At 43.7% G+C, this 7,083-nt stretch overlaps 1 protein-coding gene across 2 annotated transcripts in view; it reads right to left on the bottom strand.

Annotated features, from left to right (window-relative positions):
* LOC103917042 (chromosome unknown open reading frame, human C6orf211) overlaps positions 1-7,083 on the bottom strand; it is a 28,913-nt gene that overhangs the window by 7,690 nt on the left and 14,140 nt on the right. Inside the window, exon 6 of one of the 2 annotated variants that reach the window (XM_009324145.1) lies at positions 5,351-5,417. The exons of the other annotated variant lie outside the window; for it this stretch is intronic. The gene's annotated coding sequence lies outside the window, so the exon portion shown is untranslated. Of the gene's footprint in view, positions 1-5,350; positions 5,418-7,083 lie in introns of those variants that run through there. 2 annotated transcript variants of the gene reach the window in all.

Below are 7,083 nucleotides of genomic sequence, written 5' to 3'. Positions count from 1 at the left end.
GTGCCTGAAGGTGAAGAGTCTTTACAAAGGGATGCTCACAGAAACGTTTTTTCCACTTCAAATAGACATTACGCAACAAAAGTTTATGAAAACCTGAGAAAATTACCTCAAATTTTTCCTCAAAAAAAGTCAAAACAGAGGCAAGCAGAGCAGATGAAATCTGAACAGCAGCGTGCTCTTACTCAGGCAGAGTTTCCTTCTCCCAGAGCCTGCAAAACAAACACCTTCCACAGCCTGGGGAAAACAGCCTGCCTTGATTAGTGCTAAAATACCTCCAGCTGGAAGGGGACCCCCTCCTCCTCGCCTCCCTTCCAAATAAGGTGGATAAACATGGGAAGAGAGGAACTGCAGCTGGCAGTAAAAGAAAATTAAACCTTCAGGTGCTGCACATTGTTTGCTTTGAAGACCCTGTGAGATGCTTAATCAGGCCTGCTGTGCTGGTTTTGGCAGGGGTAGAGTTAATTTTCCTCATAGTAGCTAGTATGGGGCTGTGTTTTGGATTTGTGCTGGAAACAGTGCTGATAACACAGGGATGTTTTAGTTACTGCTGAGCAGTGCTTGCACAGAGCCAAGGCCTTTTCTGCCTCTCACCCCACCCCACCAGCGAGTAGGCTGGGGGTGCACAAGAAGTTGGGAGGGGACACAGCCACTCCAGCCCCAGCTGACCAAAGGGATATCCCATACCATATGACGTCATGCTCAGCATATAAAGCTGGGGGAAGAAGAAAGAAGGGGGGGATGTTCGGAGTGATGGTGTTTGTCTTCCCAAGTCACCATTACGCGTGATGGAGCCCTGCTTTCCTGGAGATGGCTGAACACCTGCCTCCCCATGGGACATAGTGAATGAATTCCTTGTTTTGCTTTGCTTGTGCGTGCGGCTTTTGCTTTACCTGTTAAACTGTCTTTATCTCAACCCACAAGTTTTCTCACTTTCACTCCTCTGATTCTCTCCCCCATCCCACTGGGGGCAGGGAGTGAGCGAGCAGCTGTGTGGTGCCTAGTTGCCAGCTGGGGTTAAACCATGACACCTGCCCCAGTGCCTCTGGGGACGGCATGATCTTGCACCATTTCTGTACTCACTCAAGTCAAAAAGTATCTTACCTTTCCTAGGAACACTGACTTATTTATGTTTTCCAGAGAAGAAAATGGAAAAGCTAGGGATAGTACCGATCGGGGTTTTTTGTCTGCTTCTCTGTGCGCCTGAGGCATTTCACTGCTGCTGCCAAGGGCAGAGAAGACCCCTGCCCAAGCAGAGGAATGCCAGTGTGGATCATCACCCTATTTAAAATGCTACATCGCTTAAAGCACAGAGCTAGGCAATGCCATACCTCGGCTGGAACCTGCCACTAAACTCATAAAGGAAAGGAGAAAAATCGTGTAATGTGAGGAAGCAGTGCTGAGAACAGATCAGGGGAAATGGAGACCCGCACGGGGCTGAGGCCATGCAGCACAGGCAGCAGGAGTGGCGGGAGCCACCGGCCTCCATTTCGGGGAGTGTCTGGGGAAAGACACAATCACCATCAGTGCATGAGGTGACAACAGCTCCCTGGTGGCATGTTTCCAGTTCATCCTCACAGGCAAAGGGTGAGCTAACAGCAACACAGGATGACACGGGGGGTATAAAAATGTATTACGAAAACCATTGTTCTTGAGGACTGTCTACACAAATGCTCTTACTGTTGCTGTCGTAAAGGAGTGAAACCAGTAAGGCATTTTTGAATCAAAATTATCCAGTGCTGACAGAGCGGATGGGGGTGCAGAGAAGGTAGCTGCGAGCAGCATGTGCCGCAGGCATCTCTCTGAAGGGAGACACCCCCTGAACCCAGCAACTGCCATCTGGGAGGAGGGACCCTAGTTTTGCGGTACTAAACTCCCAAAAGCAGCCAGGCAAGACAGCGGCCAGAGGGGAACTGTGCACCCAGGCTGTCTCCATACGGCTCAGAGAAACACCCAGACAAACCCTAATTCCCAGTTAAACTGCATTCAGTTCCCGAGCCAGAGTTTATCCCAAAGTGGTATAAATTTCTATTAATATAAAGCCTTAATATTTTTATGAGGATAATGTTCCTGACCTTTTTTTTCCCCTCTTCTATGTCTGTGACTGTACTATTATGTGAGGTACCTAAAATATTATGCTGCTGGGCTAGGGAGCCCAACCAAAAGTTTTTATAGTTTCAGACATGGTGGACCAAAGCTGCTACCGCCGCATGGTGCAAAATGCTGGTCCAGCATAAACTCATTCTGCAATTCAAATCTATTAAGTATTTTTGACAGGTTAAATTTCTACTAGCAGTCTTACATAAAACCGGCATAAATCTGGCACAAGTTTTAAATGTCCTCTGCAAATTTAGACAAAAATATCATCTTGGATTTGTCCAGCATCTGACTACAGCCTAATCTGTCCCACTACCGCAGCAGCATGCAGATGCAGGATTAAATGATTGTGAAACTTTGTCCTAACTTTCTTAAGCACGTGCTTGAGCGCACTTCCTCATCGCTAGTCCTGCAGTGCCACGGCTGGTTCGAGAGCTATACTTCAGCCACTTCTATGCCCTTGGTGATGGGGAGAGAATGCTTATACAGCTGTATCTTACCATAGATCTATAAAGTTATTTGGCTTTAAAAAAACCCCACTGAATCTGATGAACTGTAGCGAGAGTAACCACAAAAGTGGGGCCTTTGCCCAGCAAAGTGGTTGAGTCATCATCCCTGGAAGTATTTAAAAGACGTGTAGATGCAGCACTTAGGGACATGGTTTAGTGGGCATGGTGGTGTTGGGTCGACGGTTGGACTTGATGATCTTAGAGGTCTTTTCCAACCTTAATGATTCTATGATTCTATGAAAAGAGGCAAGAAAAAAAAGGATGAAGAAAAGCAGAAATTTCATATAAAGCTCTGAAAAAGAATGGGGTAGTTTGAGGGGGTGCAATACCCACTCTTCAAGCCATTTGACTAAGAAAAAAGTATCTTATTACAGGATGATTACACTTTAAAATGCTTTAGGCTTGTTTGCTAAATACCACAAGTAGAGTTCTCAAAAGGACTCCATGTTTCTTTTTCCTTAACAGGGGCAGGAAATAACGACTTAGGAAGGGTTACTTCAGGATTTTTAGTTAAAAATAATTTCAAGGAGTAATTTTCATGAGTAAGATTCTTCATGTTGTGTTAGAAAATACATGGACAGGATGTTCTCAGCCTTTCTGAGCAAAGAATGATGCAGAATCTCTTGAATGTAAAATCACTCTAATTTTTAAAACAGAAAATAATAATTAAAAAATTACTACAATCTTTCCCTTCCATGAAAGAGCTCAGTGTTGAAGAAAGATGCTAAAACTGATCTGGGATATGAAACCCCAATTCCAGTAGTCAGTACACTCAAAAATCTAACAATTGAGATAGTTCTGCAGGTTCCTAAATATCTGCTCCTAATTGAATTTTCTGTAAGTAAATGAGAATGGACTTACCAGAATAATTTCAAAGCTAAAAGTCACATGACAATGTGGATAGCTTGCCCCTCACTTGATTAAAGAGACATCCTTTGTATCTTGTGGGATATGGATGGATAGAGATCAATTGTTCCAGGTACCCCAACAGTTCCATGTTTCTGGTCACTTGAACCAGAGATTCAATTGTGACACAAATTAGCCAGTGACACAAATTAGCTCAGATTGCCTTTCAAAGTGCTTAGTATGCCACAGGCTAAAATGACATTTCTGTATCAATATCTGTATTTTGCTAGCAAATCAGTCTGCAGACTTCTGAGAACTTAAAAAGAAAACTGAAACGAGTAACATAAAATAAGAGCCCCATTTAAAAAGAAAAAAAAAAAAGGAAAAAAAGCAGCTTACTGGGGCCTGCAGGAACACTGCAAGAGTGATACGTACAGATGCATGGACATTGTAATAGACAGACCTGATCTAGGAAAGAGGTCCCTAAAACACTATTTCTTCAAGAAAGGGAAGAGAGACCCTAGAGGGATGCGATGCCATCCAAAGGGAAGAAAGGATGCCAGAGGGAAAGGATGCCATCCAGAGGGACCTGGACAAGCTCAAGAAGTGGGCCTATGTGAACCTCATGAGGTTTAACAAGGCCAAGTACAAGGTCCTGCACCTGGGTCAGGGCAACCAACCTGTATCAATACAGGCTGGGGGATGAAGGGATTGAGAGCAGCCCTGCCGAGAAGGACTTGGGGGTGCTGGTGGGTGAAAAGCTGGACATGAGCCAGCAATGTGCGCTCGCAGCCCAGAAGGCCAATGGTATCCTGGGCCGCATCCAAAGAAGCGTGGCCAGCAGGTCGAGGGAGGTGATTCTGCCCCTCTGCTCTGCTCTGGGGAGACCCCACCTGGAGTACTGCGTCCAGCTCTGGAGCCCTCAGCATAAAGAAAGACACAGACCTGTCGGAGCGGGTCCAGAGGAGGGCCACGAAAATGATCAGGGGGATGGAACAACTCTCCTCTGAAGAAAGGCTGAGAGAGTTGGGGTTGTTCAGCCTGGAGAAGAGAAGGCTTCGGGGAGACCTTCTTGCAGCCTCTCAGTACTTAAAGGGGGCTGCTAAAAAAGATGGCGGCAAATTTTTTAGCAGGGCCTGTTGCAACAGGACAAGGGGGAATGGCTTTAAACTAAAGGGGGGTAGATTTAGACTAGATAGGAGGAAGAAATTTTTTATGCTGAGGGTGGCGAAACACTGGCACAGGTTGCCCAGAGAGGTGGTGGATGCCCCATCCCTGGAAACATTCAAGGTCAGGCTAGACAGGGCTCTGAGCAACCTGATCTAGTTGAAGATGTCCCTGCCCACGGCAGGGGGGTTGGACTAGATGATCTTTAGAGGTCCCTTCCAACCCAAACTAATCTATGATTCTATGAAAGAATTCACAAATTCCTCGGAGCCAAACCCATTCTTAAGAATGGAATGATTAACTCCTTAATGAAAGGTGAGATCTTATTTTTCAATTATTTGAATTGCTTTAAAATATTTTCATTAATTAAAAAAAATCAAAAGTGCTATGAAAAATGCATCTTTTGGCACTGTATTTTTAAACTATTTCAAAAGAACCAAGTGCAATCATAGTATTTAAGCATACAGACATATACTTAATTTTTTTTCCCCCAAGTCCTTGACAAATCTTAAGCAAATCTGACAGAGGTTGAGTCAGAATGATGCTTAATTTGCTGCAAGTATTGTGAAATGCAGACAGCCAAGCACAGAATGAACAGAGATGCCCCAACTGTATGGAAAGCCTGCAGTACACTTTTGTGTATTATTACAATCTGTACTGAAGTTTGTTTGTTGGTTTGGTGGGGGTTGTTTTGGGGTTTGGGGTTTTTTTTTGTTTTGTTTTTTGTTTGTTTGTTTTTTCAAATGCCCCAAGAGGAAGTAAGACAAACTACTAGGTCTTCAGGTACCCATCGGACAGAATCTAGGGGGAAAAGAAAGTTTTGCTTCATTAATTCTACTGTTCACAGATCTTGTAATTTAAATACATCGTAACAATTGATTAAAACACTGAATCAAAACACTTAATATTAGTTTTGAAAACAAAATCTTTTTTTACTAACACTACAAAAAAAGCTTTGTTATTAACCTCAAGCCATCGACATCAACACCATATTGAGAAGGTGAAGTATTTGTGTTTTATCATGCACACAAATTCCAAATGATTTCCTGAATGCATATACCCATTTCAGACAGTCATTACCTAAAAGCAGCTGTAGCTGAGGTAGGAAAGAATTGTACACTACCAACATTAAAAAAGATGAAATTCATTTCTCCAAAAGAGATTCAGGGGAAATTTAGTCCACAGGACTTCATTATCTACAAATCTAGCTAGAATAACTAAAACAGCCACATTTTTACAAATACTTGGCATAAAAGTCATGGGCACAACTTGCCAAGGTTCTCATTTGCTTGCCTTCCAAAAGGTAGCAACTCCAAAAGCACAATATGTCCCAACACCAAGCTGCGCTCCTCCTCTGCCCCCTCAAATCGCTAGTATCACATCCTGTAGTAGAGAAAGTTTTCTTGAGGAGTGCCTTATCTTCAGCTTACCTACTTCAAAAAACAATGAAGAAATCAAGACGGGACTTATTCCCATTTCTTTTTTGTCAGCTGATGCAGAAGTCTGGCTCACGACCAGTGACAGGTGATTTGATGTAGAGATCCTAAACATATGCTTGAAAATAACAATTTCAGTTAACAAAGGGAGATGCTGCCTCCCTGGAGGTAATATCATAACACATTTACAGACTTCAACGTGGAAAAGGTATTAACGCAATTATATTATCAGGAAAGAATAGGCTCATAGGACAAAGTGGAAAGACAGCATCACCAACTAATATGATTAAGATGTGTGTGTGTAAGTTGTGTCTGATACCAGTTACTATTGTAAATCTGATAGTGGACAAGCTTAAGAAGGATTAACTAGTCTGATTAAGTCTAGCTGTTCCTCTGCCTAACCAAAATGGGAGTCCTTTTTTTCCCCCGAAACATTGAGTTTAATGCTGTCCTATGTGAATTAGCACAGCTCAGCTAAACTGATGGAGACATCTTGTGGGGCCAGTAAACCTTCTGAAGGAAATAAGCCAGCTAGTTTTACAACCCTGGACTCTCCCACTGGGACAAAGCAGGGTGGTGAAAATGCAATATGCATATGGGGGAACTAATCAGACTTGGGAGAGAAGTGAGATTTTAACACAGAATCTCATAGAATCATAAAGGTTGGAAAAGACCTCTAAGATCATCAACCCAACACCACCATGCCCACTAACCCATGTCCCTAAGTGCCGCTTCTACACGTCTTTTAAATACCTCCAGGGATGGTGACTCAACCACTTCCCTGGGCAGCCTGTTCCAATGTTTAACCACTCCCTTCAGTAAAGAAATTTTTCCTCACACCCAATCTAAACCTCCCCTGCCGCAACTTGAGGCCATTTCCTCTCGTCCTATCGCTTGTTACTTGGGAGAAGAGACCAACACCCACCTCGCTACAACCTCCTTTCAGGTGGTTGTAGAGAGCGATGAGGTCTCCCCTCAGCCTCCTTTTCTCCAGGCTAAACAACCCCAGCTCCCTCAGCTGCTCCTCACAA

The sequence above is a fragment of the Pygoscelis adeliae genome, unplaced genomic scaffold, assembly GCF_000699105.1.
Source record: "Pygoscelis adeliae isolate BGI_AS28 unplaced genomic scaffold, ASM69910v1 Scaffold105, whole genome shotgun sequence".
Taxonomy (NCBI): Eukaryota; Metazoa; Chordata; class Aves; order Sphenisciformes; family Spheniscidae; genus Pygoscelis; species Pygoscelis adeliae.
The sequence above is the reverse complement of the archived record's forward strand: the minus strand, read 5'-3'. Positions and strand labels throughout refer to the sequence as shown.